The following is a 26695-nucleotide window of genomic DNA, read 5'->3' as shown; positions in this document are numbered from 1 at the left end:
TTAGGTGCAACATTTAGCAAAAATTCCATTTCACATATCCCGCACTCTCTATTGCCCTGTTTTCTTTTTGGAATACGTTGCCTTTTCTCTCTTCTTAACTCATCAGGGTGTTGCGGGTTCACAAGGAAGGGACCCCAGCTTGAGAGATGAGAAAATTGGGGCACAGAAATGCCGTGACCTTGCCCTAGGTTACCGTGCAGCCAGTGGAGGTATTAGGCTAATGAAGGATTTACCGTTCTTTCAATTTCCAGGGTCCCATTGCAGGATACAACAGAAATTTAAGGTGACTAGCCCAGTATCATTGATGTGATTTTTAGAGTTTTTGAAGTGCCATCAGAGTAACAGTTTGATGAATGTAGGGCTCAGAAGAATGGTACAGATACATACCGGGAATTTTAGCATCTGGAAATCCACACTGACAATGCTGTGTCATAAGATCCTTCAATCTCTTAACAGTTATGAGGCCAGGTTCGGTCCCAAAGGATCTGACACATGCTAGAGTCTCCTTGAATTTCACACCAATGGCTAACGTGGCCGACCTCAATTACCATGGCAGTAATTGAAACCCGACTCTAAATCATAATTTCTGTAAAATCACAGATTTAATTTAAAAATTACCCCTTTAAAAATACTCAGTATATGATTTTGTTCACATTTCCACCCGAATACCATCTAAACCCACTGTGCATGTTGTGTACCCCCTAGTTTCTGAAACACTGGTCTAGCCAATTGGCCTGATGGAATATCTTTGATTAAATCCAATTACATTCAACAGACATTGGCCTGCTGTGTGCCAAGATCTCGGTAGCCTTTGGGATTCAAGGGTGAAAAATACCAATTTCCTGTATTTGAGATGCTCATTGATTCCTTATATTCTGATAGAAACACACATGCATCACTTTTGCTGCATGACACATCACCTCCAAAGCTTACTGTTTTCAAGCAAATATTTTGTTTTTCAAGGAATGGATGAGTGAACTGAGAGCTGGTTCTAGTGTGGGCCAGCCCGACTGATCTCTGAGGTCCACTAGAGGCTCAGTGGGGCTGGACAATCTCGCTTGTGACACTGGCTTGATGTCAGCTGGAGTAACTGGGAGGCTTGGCCCTCCATCTGTCTTCATCCCATGAGCTAACAGGCTTATCCCCATGGTGGTAGTCACAGGTGTTCCAAGGGCAGTTAGAAAAGTCCCATGAGTCAGTGTTATGCGAGTGTCTCTTAGGGCAAGTTTGCCTCATTGGCTAAACCAAGTCCCATGGTCAAGCTCAGCTTTAGGGGAAAAAGAAGTAGACTACACCTTTTGACAGGAGTGGCAGCAAAGTCACATCATAAAGTTGTTTTCATATAAGAATGTAAGGAACTTGTGGCCACTTCTGTAATGGACCACATCACATTACCACATAATACATCTTTTATCATAACCAGAGTAGAAATCGATATAAGGAGCTAAAAAGGGAATCAGAGTTGATGTATTAAGGAAGACTTTGCAGAGTTGATGACCTGTGCATGAGATTTTGGAGGACAAATGGAAGCTCTTTGAGTTTAAGAAATCTGATGAGGAGAACTAGAGCCAGGAACGACAGATACAGAGAATCAAGGAGTCATCAGAGAGGTAATCAGATCCCACTGCCCTCGCTAGAGGATAAGGCTGGGCTGTAACCATGTCCTGAAATTATACCTAAAGTACTGTATTGTTCTTGATACTTTTATTATTATGGTATTTTTTTCAATTTTAGATTTTCTCTCAACCCAAATGAAAATTAAATATCTTTTTGGAAAAGGAACTTTGTCTTCTTACTTTCTAAGGTGTTTTATTTTCCAGCCATCCTTTGCAAATTAACTATAAAAATTAAGCTTGCTTTTCTTTTGAGAGGTGTGCTTTAGAAGATGCACACAATTAAATCAAGACCTGGATGCTCTCTAGACTATATAGATTCTAAGAACCTAATTCTTTCCAAGCTCCTCCTTGTCATCTGTCTCTATTTATTAAAACATTAAAATGCTTTCTTAGCCACAATCTGACTCATTCCAAGCTGTAGCTGGATATTTCATTTTATTATTTATAATATTTATTATTATGTGAGTGTTTCCAAAAAATAAAAAGGTTAAGCAAGATTATTTAGTTCAGTCATTCACACAAATACTATTCTAGGCACCTGAGTAACATAAGCACAGAGCCATACAGTCATGGAGCGACTGGACTAGAAGGAGACAGAGAATAACAACACTCTTAGCAACGAAGTAAATGATAGAGACTGTTAGATGACAAATGTTTGGGGAAAACTAAACAAATAGAATAGAGTAAGTGGAGTCAAGAGTGCAGTGGAGTGGGGAAAGTAGACTGCAATTTTAATAGGGTGTGCAGGGTAGGCTTCCTGGAGAAGGAGACAGATGAGCAAAGACTCAAAGGTAAGGGATTGGCTAAGAGTGAGTGAAGCTTTCAGGGAAAGGAAGCAGAGGGCGCAAAAGTCTTGATACAGAAATGCACCCGGCGTATTTGATGAACGGCAAAAGCAGTCAGTGTGACTGGGATGAAGGAGCAATGAAGGAGTGTTGTAGGAGGTCAGACCCAGGACATGACGGGAGGATTATTATCCAGGCTTATAGGCTGCTGGAAGAACTTTACTCAGCTCTCAGATTGGTTTTATTGTTGTCTTTGCTAGTTTGGTCAGTTGGATAGGTCGTTGTCATCTTATTGTGAATGGGGGGTATGTGAGTGTTCAGGTTCACACACGTGAAAAATCCTGACTCCCTGTATCACTATCTTAGTACACTGTACACCTTAGAAAGGCTCTGCTCGCAGTGAAAAATATTAATAGTTCAGGTGACAGCGGGCATGGCCAGGCTGGTGTCACTGGAGTACATGGCTCTGTTTGAGGTCGTAGACTACTTCATAGTACTTGTGATCACAAGTCCCAGAGTCAATATCATTGCTTCCATTCTGCATTCTTTCACTCCATAGGTCAGGGAGTTTGGGTCAAATGCTTGTGGTTCAGTTGTTGAGTGCCTGTCTTTGTTTCAGGGCGTGATCCTGGGGTCCCGGGATCGAGTCCTGCATCGGGCTCCCTGCATGGAGCCTGCTTCTCCCTCTCTCTGTGTCACTGCCTCTCTCTGTGTGTCTCTTATGAATAAATAAATAAAATCTTTTTTTTAAAGCCTTAGATTTGTCTACTTTGTAGGGGTTTTGTGAGACTTAAGAGAGAGATTGTGTGAAGAGCATGAAATGCTGCTGCTGCTGAGGATGATGACGGTGATGATTTAATCCATATACTCTGTTTTGCCACAAAGCTGGGTGGTTCTCTGTCCTGGAAATGTCTTCTGCCATAAGATTCGTAGTTGTAGCTGTAGGAAAGGCTTCTAAGTCTCTTGGCTTCCTCCTGAGAAACTCCTTCTCACTCTATTGATGCCCAATCAGAGAATGTTCACAAAATCCTTGAAAGAGTTCAAGATTTTCACAGCCTCTGACACACACATATACTCCCATCACCTCTGGCTTATATGCAGATTGTGTATAGAAAAAAAAAATCTCTAGGGGATCAAGGCTATTTATTGATAATGTCCCATTACAATATGGCAAACACATTTATCACAGGTGCAAAGCTTTGAAGTCCCATTGTTCCAGGTGCGTGACAGAGAGGACTCGGGACTTCCAAGGGTTAAATCACTGAAGAAATCACAAGGGCAGTTTGCTTGGAGAATGGACTTTGGGGCACTGGGGCTGTGGTCTTATTTAGAAGTCCTCAAAATGATGAATAACAACCCACCTGCTCCCTGGGCTCCAGAAAAGCATCATCAGAAGGCAGAATTTGAAGGAATCTTCACCAAATGTACAGAAATATTTGAGTCCTCTTGAGAGGCTCGTCAACCAGATGATGATCGGAAAGCTGAGGTTGCAGGGGGCAAGGATCCATTTGGAATGATGCTTCATTTTATCTCTATTAGTAGGTAGTTGTAGTTCATAGAGATATTTCCCTGTATATCTTCTTCTATTTTGCTAGATTCTCTCCTCTTCGGAGAGTCAGGGGATCACGGCAGTGATTGGAAGCCTGAGATAGGGACATGTTTTTTTTGTTTTGTTTTTTAAATTTTTATTTATTTATGATAGTCACAGAGAGAGAGAGAGAGAGAGAGAGAGAGAGAGGCAGAGACATAGGCAGAGGGAGAAGCAGGCTCCATGCACCGGGAGCCCGACGTGGGATTCGATCCCGGGTCTCCAGGATCGTGCCCTGGGCCAAGGCAGGCGCTAAACCGCTGCACCACCCAGGGATCCCGAGATAGAGACATGTTACCAGAGGGCACCAATGGGTGCAAGAGACCCAAGTTATTCTTACTGCACATGTGTTCAGGACCTAGCACCACAGGGAATCCTTGGTAGTCTCATAAAAATAACGTGCTCAGTAAAGCAGATTCAGAGACGTTAGGTGAACTTCCCAAGATCATACATCTATTAGGAAGTAGAAGGGGAATTGGAGTTTGTGTCTTTCTGAATTAGGATCCAGGTTGATTTTCACTAGAAAACAGCTTCATTCCGTCCAACATCTCCCCCCAAAGACAAATAAATTGTAATACACACAGGAGCCCCCAGCCCCTCTAACACCATTTCCTCAGTCACTTCCACTACAGAAGAACTAGGGATGAAGAAGGCAGCAAAGAGGATTCGTCCCTTTGAGCTTAGTTTCCATGGCTTCGCTAGTCAAAAGGAAAAGAGGTTCAGTGAAAGAAGCACACAAGGCATATGGGCTTTCTTAGTGTGAAGCTCAAAGGGAAGCTCGTCAGAGAGAACACAGGCCAGCAGAAGGAATCTCATCCATGGGACTCTGTTGTGTCAGTAATGGTAGAGCTGCGAAATCCCACGGTGGGCAAACCTGGACAGAGAGAGAGAGGAGGGGCTGGCAGGACAGGGAGACGGGAGCAGAGGGAGGGAGAGCCACATCATTTTCTTTATTATCCTGTCCACTTGCCTTCATTTTCCTGATGTTCTGTCCATCAGCTGCTAACACCTAATTCTCTAAAAAATAAATACAACTTGAGCAAATTAAGTGAAAAGGCTTTGGAGAGCCGAATTACTCTGTGTCCCCCTATTGCTTGGAAATGGACTTCATTTCCCCGTAATGAACAAAATAGTGAGTGACAGCCTGGCCAAATGAGGCACGTCCCAGCTCTGGCTTCATCTGTCAGGCACAGGCAGAGACTTTACGGATTGTTGGGGCAGCACATATGTGTGTGTGTGTGTGTGTGTGTGTGTGTGTGTGTGGTGTGTACACATGCATACTTAAACTAAATTGAAAGGCACCTGCTCCTGGGAGAGCTGCTATTTTTTTCTTCCCAATTCATCATAGCAGTTGCTCCCTCTTGAAAATCTAGTAAGTTTCTGAGAAAAGTCATGTTTATTATGGAAGTCATTTATGAATAATAAATAGAGGTGAAACTCAGAAACAGAAATATTTTGTTTCCCCATAACGAGTGTGAAAGCAATAATGGGTAACTTACTTCTACCTTACAGTCTGGCCTCATTTTTTTTAGTTATACCTTTAGATATTTTTGGTTCATTCATTCATTCATTCATTCATTCATTCAACAGCTACTTTATGGAAGTCTCCTGTCTGCCTGTGACTGTAACAGGTGCAGGGTGACTACAAAGTTGATTAAACAATATTTCTCTGTAAGAATGTCTTAACTGGTAAGGGAGACAGACACATCAAAAACCAAATATCTAAATTATAATGTGTGATATATTATGATAGAATATTTTCTTTGAGGAATGATATAGTGTCTTTGAAATTCAGATTGGTAGTACTCGCTCCTATATATTTATTATGATGGGTATGCTATTTGTCAAATTGTCTCAGAGTATACACACTTGCATTTCTATTTTCAACTCTAACTTTGGCAATAGGACAGCTGACAAGTGTGCCTTTTCCTATGTGTGATCAGAGTCTTTCATTCATAAACTTCTTAATACTGAAAAAAAATGTCATTTCTTTATCATCTACTCAACAAATAATTATCGGGTATCTCTTCCACTCCAGGTATCATACTAGAATCTGGGATCCTAGAAGCAAACATGGCTCATGCAGTCCCTACCCTTATGCAGTTCTTAATCTATCAAGGGAAATAGATATTAAACAAATAATTGCACCATAATTATTTAATTACGGCTATAATTAAGTGATATGATGGAAAAGGACAGATGCTTTAAGAATGTATAATGAGGACCTGACATAGTTTGAGGGAAGAGAAGCAGAGTTCAAGAAATGCATTCATGATAAATGCAATCTATAATATTAGTTGGTCACATGGAGAGGGCATACTACATCTTTTCAGGCCAATTTCTTTTATTGTTGTTCCCATAGAAGTACGTCTTTTTTCCAGGAGTAGGTGGGTTTGGTTCTGAGACATCGGTGGAGGATGTGAAAGTAGGGCTACCTTGGGAGCAGTTAGAACAGGGAGCCATGAGGTGGCAGGATGCATTGGGAAGGAGAAGCCCCATATCCTGAGCTATAACCTGCTCTAGCCCTTGGTATATTCCTCTGGTCCTGAAGACCACTGATGTAGACAAAATTTTTTTCAGTCTTCGAGCATCCTTTATTCAACATGGGTGTTCTTCTGGGATAGCCACAATTTGTAAATTCTTGCAGTAAAAGAATAAAAGGTATATGAGGCTTAACAGCAGAGAAAGGGTAAATAGTGGGTGAGATGTGTGTCAAATGTGTAACAAAGACCACCTTTTCCTGCCCTGTGTTCATTAGTATCAATATATGGGTGGCCAGTGCTGGTGTCATCTTTATGATGCCCTACCAACGTACTTCATTTAAGTTTATCAGTTCAAACTATTCATGCAAAAGTTGAGTAATTTAATGAGTTACTCTGTGCCACATTCTGTGCCCAGAGTTCACTCAAGAGATTCAAAGTTCCTATCTACTGTTCTTTCTACTCTGGCCCAGTTGCCCTGTCATGAGTTCATAAATGGCTGAAGCCAAAACAGTGAATCATTGAAGTAGGAATTAGTAAAAGTTTATTGTGCACATGCCAAAAAAGACAGTTTGCAAACTGGGACCACTCAAAGCAAAACATGGAATGAAGATCAGGGTTGTGTTGTCATAAAGCAGCATATATTGTGAGAAGGCAGTGACTATTCTCCACAGTGATTGGTTACGATATTAGACTTTTCTTAAATGATAGAGAATTGATTAGTAGTTATATCGTATCAACCTTGGGAAACAGCTAAAGTTTTGCTTGCGATTCCCAGAGGCGTAAGCAAGAACTGACAGGTTAAGTCTTACAAGATAAACTAAATTAAGTTTTGTTTGTAAACTGATTTTATCCACTTAGGGAATTTCAAGGCTAGTTTCTGTTATTTTTGATTTTAATAGCTTCTCCACAATGATTCTGACTATAGCAAAACACGTGCAGCACAGACTTCTTCCCTGCATCAATTCACCCACTCAGGTATTTATATTCGACAAAAAAAACACCATATGGTGCAAAACAATACAACACAACGTGACATCATGCAACACAATGCTACACAACACAATATAACACAACAATACAATACAGTAAGTCTTGATGAGTACTTCCTAGGTGCCCAACAATGTGCCAAGCACTTGGGATACAATAGGGAGCAGGCTGGATGGGATTCTTGCCCCAATAGAGTTTATAATCAAGTTAGGAAAAGCAATAACTCTTCAATAAAGGGTGACAGGTACCCCCTACATAGAGAAAGTATAAGATGCCATGGTAACTCGGAGTGGGGGACACTTCACCTTGCCCAGGTGGTTAAATGCAGTCTTAAGTGTTAATTGCATGGCTTAGAGGTGCTAAGCAGATGCGGGGGGAAAAGGGAAGGAAATGTTTTCCAAAGTGAAAGGACAGCCTGAGTGGCGATCCCATGCTGGCTAGAACAGAGCGTGTTGCAGGGCAATATGGCTGCAGTAAAGCAAGAGGGGGAGAGTGGCAAGAGGTAAGGACATCATAAGGGTCGTCTGGTTTTCTCATATTAAAAGATAATCATAGTGACAGCAAAGCATCCGGAAGCCTGGGCCTGAAAATTACAGGTGACCGTCTGCCTTCTTCCTCAGTTGAGATTGTTTTCTGAGTGTCTACAGCCTTACGGTGCCTTAGCATCTAATGGTCAATGTCCACCTCAGCAGTAGGTTTTCTTGAATGAATATACGATCAAAAATAGAATTTGAAGAAATCTCAGAAGCTCTTTAGTTCTACTGACCCTACCCCAACTCCTGCTGATGAAAAAAAAAAAAAAAATGAGGTCTAGTGATAGATGGTGAACTGTCCAAGGTCACAGAGCTACAGTACGTCTAAAGTTACACTCGAGATTGTACAGTCCAAAGCCTTTAAACTGGGTTATCATTATCATTATTCAGTGTTAGGAGAAGTGTCTATAAACTCTGGTTAATATTCTGTTAATATTCTGACTTTAAAGACTTCATCTGTTCAGCTGAGATTTTCTTACGGCATTCCTCTGGAAGGTCACGTGAATGCACTGCTTGGTCTGAGCTTCACTCAGCACCCCTCTACTTTGGGTCTTAACCTTCCAGTCTTAAGACTCTGTCAATGAGTTGCTGCAGCTCCAAGTACATAAGTGGGAGCGGAGAAGGCAAAAATGTGTGCTCTATTCATTCACAAATTTGCTGACCAGAAGGCATCTGCTGAATTAGGGCACTTCTTGTTTTCATTTTTGCCCCAGGGATAACAGTTGGCAAACAAGCGTACCTGTAATACAGGAACAGAAGGTGCATAAGGTGAGACAATGCAATCTTTGGTCGGCCCTGGTAATCTCTCAGAGTAATACTGGGCACTTGCTTATTGGGCTAGCCTATAAATGGCCTTTCAAACCCACTCGCCTTTATGTACTTAATGTCTTAGAATTGCAAATGTTTCCAGGAGCACAGGATGTTACAGACGGAGTGATAGAGAACAGTGATTCGCTTTGTTCCCTTCCTCTCTAACACATTCTTTGTACTCTTACTGAGGAATCATGGAATCCAGCAGTTTTACAGCTGAAAGAGCCTTTGATTATCTAGTTTTTATATTTTATAGCTCAGGAAACTGAGGACCCAGAAGCTACACAATTTCCTGAAAGTTCCCTAGCTAGTGGTAACATAGAACTGAGTGTATCAATGTCTCTAAGAAAGGATAGCGCACACAGACATAAATACGGTAAATTTTACTCACTGTCTAATTAATCTTTTTTAACAGCAAAAGCTCCCGTTCATTGAGTATATGTGTTGTGTTAGACACTACATGAAGCATTTTTTTTGTCTATTGTCTCTTTCAAGCCTTAAAATAACGTTATGAAGTATTGCAAGTGTCATCATCATCATCATCCCTGTTTTACAGAGTAAGAGTTAATAGTTATTAAGTACTCGCTGTGGGCACTGGACACTGCTCAAAATCCTTTATGTGCATTAGCTCTTGCAGTATTTGTAACAGTACTGCTAGAAATCCCCATCTCACAGATAGGAAAGTGAGGCAAAGCAAAGGTGCAAAGGTGTCCAAAATCATAAAACTAGCATGTATTTTTTAAAGATTTTATTTATTTGTTCATGAGACACAGAGAGAGGCAGAGACACAGGCAGAGGGAGAAGCAGGCTCCCCGTATGGAGCCTGATGCGGGACTTGATCCAAGGACCCCGGGGTCACGCCCTGAGCCGAAGGCAGATGCTCACACTGAGCCACCCAGGGGCCCCTAGCTAGCAAGTATTTGGAGGCGAGATCTGTACTGGAGCCCTCACTAAATCTCTCTCCACCATTACATCTTCATGAAGCAGGATGTGAATCTGCATCTGTCAGAATCCAGAACCTTTGCTCTTTCTCACTGTGCTTTTATTCTTTCTAAGTTTATAAACACAAACTACAACTTACACCAAATGGCATCTTCTTGGGATTCTTAGTGACAAGGGGTAATTCAAACAGTAATCATTTATTGCAAACTAATTTAAGGTCAGTACCAACTGATGAACTCTGATCTTCACACTTCTGAGAAACTACAGCTACAGGGAATCAAACATTCTCTCTGCCCTAACCTGTCACTTTCCTGCCCTTTGGAAAACTAAAATTGATTTTTTTTTCATAAAGTGCATATAATCCTGAAGAATCAGGTAGCTAGCTATACCATTGTACTCCCACCTCTCAACATGACTCCCCTAAAACAAACAAACATATATAAAACTTCCTATTTGCTTAGTTCTGTTTCGTGTTTGTGGGTGGGTTTGGGATGTTTGGTGAAGGCCCTGCTATAGGGTGTGGGTCAGGCCCCAGAGGAGTCATGAAGTATCAGCCCGTTGACAGTCTTTACATCTTCCTTGGTGGCCAGCTATCATAATGTCCTTCTATAGAAAGATTTTCTGTGCATTACATGATGAATGCCATATAATCCAATCCTTTTTCATGTTTAGAGTAACAGAGAATGGAGAGTAAGGGTAGGCTTAAGAGGTCAGGGAGAAACCAACCAGTCATGTGAATATCAAAATAGAAATGTCAAATTTGGGTTTACAAATAATTTTCATGATACGTCAAATGACCAGTTTAGTGTTTCTCTTCTAATTTGGCATATAATAATAATTTTGCCTTAATTCTCTCTTGCCTTTTTATTATCAGAATGTGTATTTCACATAGTTTAAATACTTCCTAACTCATAATGCCAGTTACCCGTTAAGGTGAAAGGAGTCCTGGGGCACCTGGGTGGCTCCCGGTAAGCTTTAGACTCTTGGTTTTGGTCAAGTCACGATGTCAGGGTTGTGAGATTGAGCCGCACATCAGGCTCTGCCCTCAGCTTGAAGTCTGCTTAGGATTCTCTCCCCTCCCTCTGTCCCTCCTGCTCATGCTCTTTCTCTAAATCAATCAATCAATCAATCTTTATTAAAAAGATAAAAGAAGTCCCTTTCCATTGCATCTTTTTAAAATGATCTTGCAACGAAGAGAAATTATTGTTCAAAAACACTTAGAATCATCTGACTAAAGATACAGTAGAGCCTTATTAACTTGGCCTCCATAAATTCAGAATTTTATAACAAGTCACAGATGGGACTGACCAGAGATTGGAAATTACTTACCTTTCCTGATAATTCATTTCCTAGTTCCACATCTTTATATAAATAACTCACAGCTACCTATTGGCTTTATTTTGAGACAGAAAAGTCATTCATGGAAAGGCTCTGAACTGAGCACTAATATCCTTCTTCCTAGCTAGCCTTCCAGGTCACTTGTGGCTTTTACCCGGAAGGCAACGATGCTCACCCCTGGCCATGTAGATACTCCAAGGCAGTGGCCCAGGGAGGACACAGTAGCAAAGGGAACAGTACTACAAGGTATCATTATCCTGCTCTACAGATAAGGAAACTGAAGTCCAAAAAGACTGAGTAACTTGCTCCAAAGGTGTGTAATGGGAAGCTTTGGATTTGAAGTTGGAGTTCTTGGTTTGAATTCCAACTCCACCACCCATCTGCCCCCCTCTCCCACCCACCCCCAGCTTTGAGGTCTGGAGCAAGCTACTTTTTATCTAAAAAAAAAAAAAAGACTTAGAGTATATGAAGAGAAAATATCCATCAAAATGTTTGACCACCTTGAATTGTAGATAGGACCTGATCACTTATGAGATGTCGAGCATTGTGCAAAATCCTAGGAATCTACAGTAGATTAAATGATACAAAATATACTTCCATGCTATGGAATAATATTCAACTGTAAAAAAAAAAACATGCCTTACTTTCCATATGTATTGACATGGGTGATATCCAGGACATATTGTTGAGTGGATAAAATAAATTACAATTTGGTATACATACATTAAGAACTTGTTTTTAAAATATCACAGAGAATCTATTTCCATATCTGTATGTCTATGCCCATGTCCATATCTCATCTACATCTATAGATTAGATATACACCCAGAGATTTTTTTAGTGATAATATCTACAGAAAAATACCTCTAAAACAGCACAACAATTTGATACTAGTAGCCACCTCTAAAATAATGGGATTGATGATAGTAGAGTTTTGCTTTAGGCACTTTGGTATGTTTCCAGTCTTTTTATGTAATAAGAATAACATTTATAATTTTAAAACAAGAGGTAACAACAACAAAAATGGTTGTACAATCAGTGTCTATAAAACTGCTCCCTTATATCTCCCCAGATAAGCCATGGACTCTTCTTAAGGGAGACAGACACATATAAATAATTGTAAGCCAGTGTGCAAACCACTGCACATCTGAGGTGCATAAGATCATATGGGATTACAAAGGAAGGGGGAGCTGTTTTGGCAGCAGTCATGGATGGTTTCTCAGATGATTCTTGAGCTGGTTCTTAAGGCCTAAGTAGGAGTTCTGCAGGCACAAAGGGCTTTCCACACAGAAGGAAGCATGCATATAGGCTGGGGGTGGGGGTGGGGGTGGAGTTTTTCTGAGCAATAAGAAGTGATTCAACATGGATGGATGGCAGGGTGTGACTAAGCAAGAGCTTGAAGAAGGCCAAAAAGATAGGCTGAGTCCAGACTGTTAAAGATTTACCTATTCAGAGAGCTCCCTGAAGTCAGTGCAGAGACTGATTTGCGTTATTCTTGAATTTCAGAAATATTTTTTGAGTATCCACTGGGTTTAAGGTTTTTACTAAGTGTGGAGATTTATTAATAAACAAGAAATACAGAGACCTTGCCTTTTTGGAGGCTTGATTCTAGTAGTCTTAGAGAATATTTTTCTTTCTTCCCAAGAAAAACAAGAGATAACAAACTATAGTATGATTTGTAGGTAGTTAGCATTAATTAAGAATTAGTGAAATCAAGTATTGCTAAAGGACCAGTGATTCAAATCTACAGTTAAGAGCAGCTTGGACATTCCATATTTTGGAGAATACTTTAGAAGGATGAAAATATATAGATAGAGCCAATGTCTCTTGAACTCAACTCATGAAACAGAATAGGAAACTCAGAAATAAAACCACATTTATATGGTCAATAATCTGACAAACCAGGGAAGAATATCCAGTGGGGGGGAAAAAAAGACATCTCTTCAACAGATAGTGTTGGGAAAACTGGACAGCAACGTGCAAAAGAATGAAACTGAACCATTTTCTTACACCATACACAAAAATAAATTCAAAATGGATTAAAGACCTAAATGTGAGACCTTAAACCATAAAAATCCTACAGAAGAACATAAGTAGTAACTTCTTTGACATCAACCATAACTACTTCTTTCTAGATATGTCTCCTGAGGCAGAGAAATAAGAGCAAAAATGAACTATTGGGACTATATCAAAATAACAACTTCTCCACAGCAAAGGAAACAATGATTTAAAAAATCTAAAAGGCAACCTACTGAATGGGAGAAGGTATTTGCAAATGACATAACTGATAAAAGGCTAGTATCCAAAATATAAAAATAATTTATACAACTCAATATCCAAAGAAACTCAAATAATCCAATTAAAAATGGGCAGAAGACATGAACAGACATTTCTCCAAAGAAGTCATCCAGATGGCCAACAGTCACATGAAAAGATGCTCAATGTCACTTGTCATCAAGGACATGCAAGCCCAAATTACAATGAGCTATCACTTCATATTTGTTAGAATGTCTAAAAGCAACAACACAAGAAACAACAGATGTTGGCAAGGATGTGGAGAAAAAGGAACCCTTTACACTGTTGTAGAAAACAGTATGGAGGTTACTCAAATTAAAAATAAAAGTGCACCATGATCCAATAATCCCACTCCTAGGTATTTACACAAAGAATACCAGGACACAAATTCAAAGGGGTACATGCACCCTTATGTTTACAGCAGCATTATTTGCAATAGCCAAGATGTGGAAGCAGCCCAAGTGTCCATGATAGATGAATGAATAAAAAAGACATGGTATATCTATACAGTGGAATGTTATTCAGCCATAAAAAGAATGTGATCTTGCCAATTGCAACGATATGGATGGAGCTAGAGAGTATAATGCTAAGCAAAATAAGTCAGAGAAAGACAAATACCATACGATTTCAATCATATGTGGAATTTCAGAGACAAAACAATTGACCAAAGGGGGAAAAAGAGAGATAGAAACCAAGAAACAGATTCTTAACTAAAGAGAACAAACTGATGGTTGCCAGAGGGGAGGTGGGTGGGGGAATGAGTGAAACAGGTGATGGGGATGCACTTGTTGTGATGAGCACTGAGTGATGAATGGAAGTGTTGAATCAGTGTGCTGTACACCCAAGACTAACACAACACTATGTTAACGAAATGGAATTTAAAAAAAAATTGAAATAGCTGCAGCATTTATTCTTCTCTCAGTTGTCTTGAGAATAGAGAGACAATTTGTTTAGCTCATCTTTCTAGCTGGTTATTTCCCTCTCCGTGTTATTGTATTTCCATCACTAGGTGACTAGAGATGCATGGGTCTATGTTGGCTCACTAAACTGTGAACCTTATTTTTTCTAAAGAATTCTCTCATAACTAAAAAAAAAAAAAAAAAAAAGACAAAAACAGAAAAGGAAAACTTGGTTACTTGTAAAGCAGTAGTAAAAGCAAAGATAATTTCCAAAGAAATATTTTCTCTGTTTTCCCCTAAAGCTAATTTAAAGCAAGAAACTGTTCTCAGATCCTCTAAAGATCTTCACTTTGAATAACCCTGCTAACCCTCTCCCCCACTTCTTGCATAAAGTCAGGCTAATCTTATTATTTTCCTGAAATTCTTCAGCTCTTGAGGACTGAGTGTGCCCAAAAACTCTGTATAAACTAGAGTTTTCTGTTCTTTTCAATTAGCCAGTTTAAGACTTTTCTTCTCCTTTTTTTATGTACATTTTTCTCTCTTAGAAAGAAATATTATTGTTCTCTTATCCATCGTGTTGTTTGTACTTTGTGTATGGGGGAGTATGTTCTTTGTTTAAGTGCTTTGTGCGATGTGCCTTCCCATATAAACTATTATGAGATACAAAAAGATTGATTTCACAGATTCACGTAGTGCTATTATAAGAATAAAGCTTACAGCTCATCTTTTGATATGCCCTCCATCTAATACGCATGTCTTTTACAATCCGCCCGTTGAGTACTCTTTTGAACATCCCTGTTCTTGAACATCTCTGCTACTTACAATCTTGCTACTCCACATAGCCGTGGCTTTTAGATGGGGCCTCTTCCCATTGCAGTCATGGTCTCCCAGTAAATTCCTCCCACTGCTATTTGTTCAATCCCTGGGAACATATAAAATAAATGTGATCCACAGCAACTCTCCACCTATTCCCAGGGACCTATGTTGTCTCTCTTGACATTGTCCTTCCTCATCCCCATCAAGAGCCTGATGTGGGGCCCTTCTCAGTTCTGGTTATCTTCAGGAAGGGTTCTTGGTTTGTAGGTTTGTACAGGCCTTTATTATGTGGTGTTACCAGATACAGTCTGATCGATGGGGCAAGGGTCTTATTTCTTTTGTTTTTATTCTTTACTTGTTTAATATGCCTACTGAAAACCACATGAAAATCTATGATAAAATTTGCATTTTAAGTAGTCATTTCATCATTTTGCTTTTCCACTCAGGGCTTTAAGAATACTACAAAGCTCATGAGAATCTTTCACACATATTGCTGTTAAAACACACCTCCTCACTGAATTTTTAAATGATCATACAAGAACCTGTAAGAATCAAAATGGAATAGGGTTTTGCATATAGTCTTGTCGTCATCCATATACAAATCATTAGATGGGACAGAAATCTTTTGAACTGATTTTGGAAGGATACACAAGTGAGTGTTTGTTCCAGGAAAGCTGAAAAATGACAATTTCATTCATTTTTCTACTAGTATAAAAAGTGTGGCTACCTTATGTTGGGAATGAGTAACTTAAAAATAGGTCGTCTGTCTGGATTGATGACTGTTTTTGAGGTGGTCCTGGCGGTTGTGCAGTGGAGCCTCCTGGAAGAAATAATTTCAGTGTCTGGCACTCCTTTTCAGGCTATGCCAAAGCCTAAGCTTCCCAGAAAAGATACCTGTTTTCTCCCTTACTCACCTGCTCTTTGACTAAAAGCTGATGTGGGAGATGTTCCAGTCAGATCATGCCTGCCCCAGTTAAGCAAGGGATCAGTAAAGTCGATCACACACAGGCACCTGTGAAAGAGCTGATAGCTCAGACTCTCAGGATCCCACTCTTGCTGGATCAATACTCACTGTAGTAGTGCGGCTATTGACTCGAAATTCATGGCCATAAATGCAGTTCGTCAGCCTTCCAGAAAGAAGAGTTCCATGATGAACCTAAAGACTGGCTCACTCCTGCGATTAGTCATCCCCCCCCTAATTGCAGCGAATGGCTGATTATCTCAGTATTTCCAGACCTTACTCCCTTGTGAGAAACAGGTGTGGAAATGAGTCCACAGAAGTGTGCTTGGGATTGTGGCAGTTCTGCTATTGTCACATGCTTTAGACACTTGTCTATGAGCTTCATTTGGTACAGAACTTTGAAATGGCATGGCTTCTGCCTTTATTGAGGGAGCATATTAAGTTTTAATGATCTTTTACCAAAACGCTGATCCTTTTGTGGATGAAGGGCGGTATATTATTCTAGATGTGAAATTATACTTTATTTACACCTATCAAACCCTTTAAGATATTGTAGAGCAAAATCCATTATACCCTATGGCATCACTTAAGATGCTAAAAGAGAAAGAAGAATCTAGTGGTGGAAAATCTTTCTGCTAATCTTTCTGTATTGTTTGTAGTGAGTATAAAATATTGTAGAGATGATGAATTCCATATTCCAGCATGGGAAAATGTAACTCAATTTAATTTAAGACAGCCCGTTTCTGGTAGCATACTTATTTGGATCAAGATGACACACTCAAGGCAAGTCAATCCCAGTTGACTGGCTTCCTTAGCTGTGTGGTCCCTGCACCCTGTCTTTATCGGAAATGGCGAGTGCCCTCTCTTTGAGTAATGTCAACTTGTACACAGAATCACAACTGCTTCCAGTAAGCCTTTGGGGTCACCACAGTTACAGGAACAAGTCCTTATGCCTCAGACATGTAAATAAATAGCCCGTTAGTATTACAGTTGCTCATCAATTTATAAGTGTCCCACTCCAGTGCAACTGGGCATTTGACCATGTGTCTTGGCTCACAGACTGGTTTTTCTTTTATTTGCTCTAGCCCTGATAGAGTTCCAATTGTTCCCCACTCTCCTTCCTAACATTGCCCTTTCTCCCATTATTCTCTTCTGGCCTTTGCATAAAATGGAAGAAATATATTTGATCATCAATAAATCTCTCAGTGTGCAGTGCTATTAAGGGGCAAAGTATTTTTACTTAGAAGTCTGGTTCCAGGCAACGGAGACATTTCAGAATTGGTGCTTAGATTACCAAGCTATCCCCTCTGGTGTCAAGAAGCAGTCTGCCTGGTAAGAAAGTCAGAAAATAACCTTCACCAAGGAGATTAGATTTTGCTTTGTCATCTTTGCAAAGATTAATATGCATGAATATTTCCCAAGATTCTATGGAATAATTGTTGGATAAAGGATGGAAACCCAGTCATTGTCCCCATGGAGAAGAGATAAGGAGTCAGAGTGAGCAGCTGCATGAATGGATGCATTAAGCTGATATTAAAATCACCAAAGTGGTTAAGAAATTCACTAATAACACCTTGCAAGGCTCAGGGGCAGAATCGACTTAGGGAGTTCAGGAAATTCCACACCTGGCTTGGTGCAGTAAACCCCAAAGTCATTATGAAGAATTAGTTAAGCCCCCTTGTTCCTTACACGTTTATTTTCCTTGATCCTATTTAGTTCTTTCTTCAATTTGCTAAGACGCAGGTGTACACTGATCTCAGCAGCCCATGAATATTTGAAAACTAAACCTTCTTGTCCCAAATCACTACCTTAAATTTGTATTGTCTGATCACTTAAGCTCAAGGAAGCCTTTGGGATTGCTTCAATTTAGAGAGAGAAAAGGTAGACATATTCTGGTCCATAATTATGTTCCTCCTCAGGGCCATTGCTGATTTACTATGACAATAGAGTTCATCCATGTCATAGGTATTTGTTTATTAAGTGTATACTATCTTTTAATATCTGAGTGGCTCAGTCTGTTGAGCATCCAACTCTTGGTCTCAGCTCAGGTCATGATCTCAGGGTCATGAGATCGAGCCCCAAGTTGAGCCCCCCAATGGAGCACCACATCTGGCTTGGTGCTTAGGGAAGAGACTGCTTTGATTATTCTCTTTCTCTCCTCCTTTGCCTCTTCCCCCACTTGTTCTCTCTCTTTCTCTCTCTCTCTCTCTTTCTCCCTCCCTCTCTCTCTCTCAAATTAATAAGTAAATACTTGATTTGGTGCTAAAGATCATGATCATGAAAAAGACAGATATGATCCCTGTTTTTATAGAATTTATAATCTAATAGGAAGGCAAAGACAAATAAGCAGGGAATTTTAATATGTAATAGTAGATGTGATCCTTTTGGAGATAAAGACCATTTTCATGATAACTTTTAATCTCATACTTCTCCTTCCTATGCTAATTTAATTCTGTACAGATAGCATGATGTGACTGAGGACAGAACATAATAATTCATTCTTGTTAATGGCACTTGATTGGGTATCATAATGAATGCTGGAAATACAATCCAAAAGAACTTCATTGTGTCAAAGAAATGTTTATCAAAGTCAGCAAGAGCAAGTTGGAATTTTACAGAAAGGCACAGATTGGGCGCCTAGAGGGCTCAGTGGTTGAGCATCTGCCTTCGGCTCAGGGTGTGACTCTGGGGTCCTGAGATCGAGTCCCTCATCAGGATCCCCTCAGGGAACCCACTTCTCCCTCTGCCTGTGTCTCTGCCTCTCTCTCTCTCTCTCTTTCTCTGTCTCTCATGAATAAATAAAATCTTTAAAAAAGAAGAAAAAAGAAAAGCACATATTATACATGTTGAAGATACCAGCATTTTTTCCCATGAGTTTTCACCCTACTTTGGCAATGGATGGTCAATGAGCATTTATTGAATGCCTACTGTGTACCACACACAACACCTGAGGAGATTTTTACATATTAGAGAAATGGTTGTCAATATTAAGATGCAGCTAAATAAAAACATGGACATGGTTTTTCTAAAAGTCATAGATCATAAAATTTTGGGATATGGATATTTTCCCCATGGATGTCCTCCCCACTGTAGCAATAGAATTCTAAGTATATATTAAACAACTACTACATGCAAAACTCATGTACTCTGAAATCCTACAACCTAGGGGAGAATTGTGTATACATTTAATTTTATACGAAGAAGAACCAAAGGAATGTTATAAAAATGCTACAATTATAATTCCACTGGAGTATAGGGAGTCAAGGATCAACACTAAAAAAGAAAGGACCCTGAAAGGCTACATGAAAGTGTTGACATTTGAGCTACACCTTACAGAAGACTCTCAGCAAACAGTGAAGTGAATTCCATGTAGGAATCAACCTGAATAAATCCTTAGTCACAGGTAAGTGCATCAAGTAGGAGGGTCATTACGACAATGCCAGTAGAAGAAGGTTCTGAAGAGAGAATATGGTGGGATGCGGGGCTGAAGAGCTAAGGGAGGATAGGCCATCAGCACAGATGTTGAATTTCATTCCTTCAGTACATAATCATTTAGGATGTTGAGAAAGGGGCCTTCTGTGTTTTATGAAGGTCCTCCTACAGGCAAGAAGAAGGCTGGTGTGGAAGAGCCTCGGCATGGGGGTAGTTGGGATAGGTCATTGTAAGGTCATTGTAACCTCGTCATTCTGAGAAGATACAGCCTGAAGCACAGCTAGGGTGGTCGCTCTTGATGACTGAAATGATGGACATGAGCTTCACCTGTGAGTAAGTGAAGTCTGGCGAGGCTGAAAGAGGCCCTTGGAGCTATACTGGCTCACCCCTCCCTCCAGCTAGGCAGCCTACCTCCTTAAGGAGCAAACAAAAGTGCATTTATATCTGGGACAGATCTTGTTCCTGAATCCAGTAATTTAAAAGTGCTTGTAAACTCTTCCTCTTTTTCTAAAATGATAACTTGTATTATTCCGGGTGTTGTTTTCTTTTCCTTTATTTTTGTACTATTATGGTCCACACAAGACATTGATTATTGTTGTTATTATTGTAATTCTTAAAATTACATTTTCTTTGAATCATAAATCAATGGATTATCTTCCCTCAAGGCACTTCGTCTATTTAAAGAGCCAGATCGATTTTTACAGGATATGCCAACAATAAATCTTTGGGCCTTGTTTTTTCCTCCTGAAGACATTTGGATCAGGATTATTATTATCATTATTTATTATTTATTGAGTGCTGTCAGTGAGCTCAGCAGTATACAAATATAAATGGATAAACATCATCATTAAATTTGTTTCCAAAAGGAGCAGGTGTTTATCATGTAAAAAAAAGTATTTGAATTACCAAAATAATGTCCATTAGTGGTTTTCATTTCCTGGAAAATATTGTCTTTGTGGTCATTCAACTCCTGTGGCATTTCAAGTAGAATAAATGGGGGCAATCTCTCAATTCTGGCTCATTGCCAAGTTGGGAATTACCTCTTGCTTTTTGAAAGTCATCCTTAATTTAATTGGATTAGTTTTGGCTTGATACTTTCTAAGATTTTCTCTTCATTAGTGACTTAAAGCCCAGCTCACTTCTTCAGGGGAGAAGCTTTCACTTACACATTCGCTTTCTCCCCTTGGCTAGTGAAAAGGAAGCCTATCCAGGAGTTGTCTTCTTTTATGCCATTCATGATGGTTAACAAGAGGAGGGATTACAGGCTGGGCGATACAGGTCCAGAATTCTTCTGATTTCACTGTGAGTTGGAAAGAGACAAGTTCTGTCATTTACAACCTAGAATAATCCTGTAGTAGCTCCCCCCCTCTCTTGCCACCACCTCAAGGACCACAATCAAGAACATTTCTTGTCATTCTGTTGGGTCAGATTTATGCAGTATCTATGTGTCCATTGAGCCATTTTCCCTCAAACTCCCTTACGATCTGTGTTAGCAGAAAGAAACGCAAGGCCACCAAAATTAGCCTTTTATCTCTAATTTTTATTTTAGTCATTTGTTTTTAACTATTTCCAAATGTAATATGAACAAAGCTGTAAGAGAAATAAAGAAAAGGAAAAAGCAGAATCAACTAATGGGTGGATCTGAGGTTGCCAGACCTAATAGCAAGCATGGCTAACATTTGTCATGAGTTTGGCATCTGGCAAGTTACTCTCCCTTATTACCTCAACTTATATTCACAACAGTCCTGGAAGGGAGAGTAAACCATGTGATACTTAAACATCTCAAATCCATAGAAGAGGAAACTGAGACTCAGAGAAGTTAAGTGACTTGCCTCCAGTTAAATAGCTAATATGTTGCAGAAATGGAAGTCCTATCCCTTTTTATTAATTATATCAAATATGACCAAATAAGGACCAAAGAACAGGCAACCAGGAGGAGAAACAAGGGAAATACAAGGAATTTGTAGTTGATCTTCAGAGAGTACATGTTAAGGGTAAGGACTATGGAAATGCTTAATAAATGACTTTTCAACATCCTCCTGGGTCTATGAGTAAGCCGTTGGTCTGATAATCACATATGACTTAGATCTGTTTATCTTCCCAGAACTAGATATAAACCGTCTCATCTGTATATGGTGACCGACACCGGGAAATGGCCCTGTCGGTATGTAGATAGGGCCATCCATCTGCAAACGAGCTTCTCTCCCTATTGAAATTTGGAAAAGCGTTCAGGATCCTCAAGACATTAGCATTATTGGCTCTGGCTTTGGAAAAGCAACAACTCTCTGACCAAGAAGGAAATAATCCTGCCCTTTCATCTGCTTTTCTAAAAGAGCGAATATTTAAAACCAAATGCTTCAGAGGGGCCTTATGTGCATTGCATCCGTCCAACCGACATTTAATGAGCACTTACTCTGTGCATTGATGTTGCATTGTTCTTTTTTACTCCAGCTGTCTCAAATGAATGTGACTTCGAGTTTGCCTCAGGATTAAATAGTGGGCAATTCAGGTGTTTCTGTGTAGCTCTAAGGTTTTCTACCAATAACCGTACACAAGTTTCAACATGCAATACCCACGGGCATGTCAGTGAGAATCTGTGAGAATTTAGGACATGAGAAGAGTTTTACAGAAATACGTTCATTCTTTGGTAGAAATCAGAATTTATTTTGTTCTAATGATTTCCAGTGTTGCGAAATATACATTTAACTTTCTAAATTGGCATTGAAAATCATTAGCAAGAAAGCAACAGGGAAAAGCTCTTACAGCTCACTAATAAAAAGGCCAATAACCCAATTTTAAAAGGACCAAAGTATCTGAATACACATTTCTCCAAAGAAGATATACAAGTGGCAAATAAGCATATGAAATATGCTCAGCATCACTAATCATTAGGGAAATACAAACTCAAACCATAATGAGATACCACTTTACACCCACTAGCATGGCTATCATAAAAAGGAGAGATAATAACAAATGTTGAGGAGGAAGTAGAGACATTGGAGCCCTTATGTAAATGTAAAATGGTGCAGCCGCTTTCAAAAAAAGCTTGGTAGGTCCTCAAAGGTTTAAACACAATTACTTTATGAACTAGCAGTTTCACCCCTGTTCACACGCCCAAGAGTAATAAAAACATACATACACACCCACACTTAAATGTCAGTTTATAGAAAAATTGTGCATAATGTCTAAAAAAGTGGAAACTGCCCAAATGTACAATTGATGAAGGGATACATGGATAAGTGGATGAACTGACAGGTAAAATGTGGCAAAATTTAATAATAATAATAATAATAATAATACCCTATAGGGGAATATTATTCAGCAATAAAAAGAAATGAACTACTGATATGTCTTACAACATGAATGAGCCTTAGAAAGGAAAACCAAATGAACGGAGACAGTTACAAAAGACCACATACTGTACGATTTCATCTATATGAAATGTTCAGAATAGGCATATCTCTAAGAAAAAAAAAGTAGATTAGTGATTCCCTAGGGCTAAAGGATAGGTTGGGAGATTGGGGATCATTGCTAAAAGACACAGAGTTTCTTTTTCGGGTGATTATAATGTTCTAATGGATTGTGGTGATGGTTGTGCAACTTTGTGAACATACTAAAATCCATTGAATTATACGCTTTAAATGGATGAATATATTATATGAATATACAAAACAACCGGAAAGCAACTGGAATTCATGGACAATGGTCATCCTAAGAGATCACCAAAACATTTGTGATGCGTATTGGTTCCCTTCTTCCTTCCTCTTTCATTAATCCCTTAGACTGGCTCGGAAAAGGCAGCAATTATGTTTGTACATGCTGCCGTGCAAGATGGGAGCAAGCTTATATACGGGTTTTTCATCTCTTGTCTCCATGGGGAAATTTTAGATGTTGGGGACTGATAATAGCTTAGAGCAAATTCCCAGCTGGTCACAGCATGTTTGGACTCTGGCTTTCAGGATTGGAATTCATCAGGAACTTTTGTGTTTGCTGCTGTCTGTAGGATTATATCTTTATTGATCCTGCCTGTCTGTGACCAATGGGAACTATGTGGAAATGATAAAGCCCTTTGGAAAGAAAATTCAGAATCTGGTGAAAACATAACCAAGTCCCACTAGGGGAGGATGAAGCATCTGTGTGGAGTCTGTTCAATATAAGACAACAGCTATTCCTTGTTTTCCCTGTTCAATTAGAAAAATGCTCAGTGGTCTTAGCTGTAAGCAGCCCCCCGGGATAAATATGGCTTTCTCCCAGTTGCTTAGACAACTGGTTCATTTGGGAATCAACCATGAATTGAGTGCAGCCATACCTGATGAGTATCCTCTGATTTATATTAAGAAGTTGATAGTACACTGTATAATAAAATGGCAAAAGGAAATAATGGGTAGGGAAGGGGATGAGGCATGGGATTGTGAGACTCTGTGCAGCCTCAGAGTAGCCCAGACAGCTGATAGGCTGGGATATTGTAAAGGACTTCTGTTTGTAAGCCAGAAGAGAATGGGACCACAGGGCTCCCCAATATTTCAGTACTGGTAACAATGCATTCTGCGTTTACGTATCAGGTAAAATTTAGCTAATATAATATATACAAAACTTCCTAATTAAGAGTCAGTTTTCAGTAAGTGTTGAAAATATAGGAGATGAATATTGAAGGGAACATTAAATGCCAAAAAATTGCCAGTACGGATATACTCTAGAGCTCTCTGCCTTGATCTTCGGTTTTCTCATCTATTAAAAAGTGAGTATTTAGGCCAGATGAGCTTTAAGGGCAATTACACACCTACTATTCAGAAGTTATGTAAGCCCATGAGAAACCATAGTGTTTTGTTTCTTTATCCAAGACTTGATTTATTCATTATATAGCAGTACTCAACAAGCACTTGTTATATGTTGGCCACAATGCCAAGACCTGGGACCACGGAGGTCAAGTCCCTGCCTTCATGGAGTGGGGACAAGAAAATAAGCAAGCAAATACACAATTTATAGAGTCTCCTGATTATACCAACGGGAATAAACAGGTGATATGACAGAGGGGAACAGAGATGTAGGTAAAGCTTTACTTTAGGATGGGCTTGTAAGGGAAGGCTTCTCTGGGGAGGTGATGCCTGACTGAGGGGCTGGAGAGAGGAAATATGTCAGTCATTTGAAGCTTTGAGAGCCCCAAAGGTGGAGGGCAGCAAGTCCACAGGCCCTCAGAGGAAGAGACAGAAGACATGGGATGGGAGTCTGGTCACCAAGTCAGAGTCTGGTCAGCAAGTCAGAGTCAGAGGGGAGGCTGGAGATGTAGGCAGTCGTTAGACTGTGGAAGGCCTTGGAAACCATAGCAGGCAGATTAATATTTATTCTAGGAGAATAGATATTTTTAACCTGACTTACATTTAAGAATGATCACTAGCTATTTTGTGGAAGATGAATTTGGGAGGTGAAACCAGAAGCAGAGAGGCCAGCCAGGAGGCTATTGCACTCATCAAGGTGACAGGGGGTGGTGGCTTGGACAAAGGGGCAATAGCAGAGCTGGAGAAGAGGAGGCAAATATTAAAGGCATGTTGGAAGGAGAATAAATAAAACGTGGTGATGGATGGGAAGTTGGGGTGAGGGAATAGAAGGAAGAAAGGCTGAGCATGTGGGTAGAAAGCTGGTACCATTGGCCAGATGGAGAAGAGCTGAGAAAAGCATTTCTGAAGGTTGGGGACAGGTGGAGGACAAAGGCCAAGGGTTTGGCTTGGACGTACTAAGCTTGTGCAGGGTAACCATCAGAAATACATGCAAGTCTGCTGCTGAAGTGGCTTTTGACTCTGTCAAAGCACCGAAATCTGGCCTGGACAAGGAGGGAGAGGTGAAAAGGCAGTGTACTCAGCAGCAGGACCTCACTAGTGGGCATCATTTAGAGACCCTCAACCTATAATTTTGGGGAACGGAGAGTACTTATGGTTAAAAATAGTAGAAGGGAAGATGCTCATCAATTTCCAATTATTAAATTTCTTGCCCAATGTCTGGATGCTGAGCCTCCTATATTTTAAAAATGTTTTCGTATAAGCACATTTTAAAATAATAAAAAATTTTTTCTATCCCGTTTCTATGACACTTTCCTCTTATCTTATACCCAAGACAAATCTCGAGCTATCTCTTTTTTTAATTCAATCTCTTATTGTCTATGAAGAAGAAATAAAGGTTTTCCCCTATTCTTCTTTTTGTTTCTTTCTTTCTTTTTCTTCCCAAATTAACCTTGTGGCGATGTGAATAGTTATAGACTTGATAATATGAAGGCAGACATAGATGTCTTTTCCCACTGTTCCTCACAGACGTTATTTTATCCTGAATAATGACTTTCACACAAAGAATCAATGGTAAGCACACAAGTGAAGAGACTTGCCCAAATATCTTCTCCTGAAGGTAGGGAAGCCCTTCTCCGTACGAAGGTACCCTGACGAGAGCTCAGTCAGTTCCTAATGGTAATTGTGATGTCTGTGTCTTAGGACATAATTTCATTCTGTGCCATTCAGCTCATCCTGGCCAGAAATGAACCTCTTTGTTGACTGATGTCATTTCCTCTTGAGAGCAAAAGCCTAGTAAGATTTTAAAGGTTGGAAGCTAGGGAAAATATTCCTGGGCCTTCAACTGGGACAGAAGTTTTCAAAACCGGTTTCCTTTTGTCACTCAGAGCGGACTCAGTTTTCTGGAGCATCTCGTGCCTCAGAAGTAAAATGACTTGGAAGTGTGTCTGGACTCCATCACTTGTCAGCTACGTGGCGTGGGGCAGTTTATTTTACCATCCTATCTCCAGTTTTACCTCTTTATCAGTTGGGAAATACAAAAACCTACGTGACAGTTGCATCTGTGTGACTTGCGCCACAGGGATACTAGAAAGATCATGAGAAATAAAGGATATGCTAACCCTTAGAGAAGGTTCTACACAACATATGCATAACAGTATACCTGACACTGGGGAAGGAGATGAGCTATCACGCTACCTAAACACGCTAGCTATAGTAGACTACATTGTGCAGCTGCCAATGGCCCATTTTTGTGAAAGAGCTTAAAGTCCCAATTTATCTTAACTCTGTTTGCTGCTCTTGGCATCTGCTCATACCCCTCTCCTGGTGAGCAGAAGGGAGGGTGTGGTTTGGAGAATCTGAAGAGAGAGAAACAGATCAGGCACAGATTAGAGACTGGGTGGGCATGTGGGTTTGGGGCAGACAGCTCGCTGGCC

At 39.9% G+C, this 26695-nt stretch overlaps 1 protein-coding gene across 1 annotated transcript in view; it reads left to right on the top strand.

Annotated features, from left to right (window-relative positions):
- The window catches only part of OPCML (opioid binding protein/cell adhesion molecule like), a 1083697-nt gene that overhangs the window by 286745 nt on the left and 770257 nt on the right, over positions 1-26695 (top strand). The gene's annotated exons all lie outside the window — the stretch shown is intronic.

Source organism: Canis aureus, chromosome 3 (genome assembly GCF_053574225.1).
Source record: "Canis aureus isolate CA01 chromosome 3, VMU_Caureus_v.1.0, whole genome shotgun sequence".
Taxonomy (NCBI): domain Eukaryota; kingdom Metazoa; phylum Chordata; class Mammalia; order Carnivora; family Canidae; genus Canis; species Canis aureus.
This window is presented reverse-complemented; position numbering and strand designations above follow the sequence as displayed.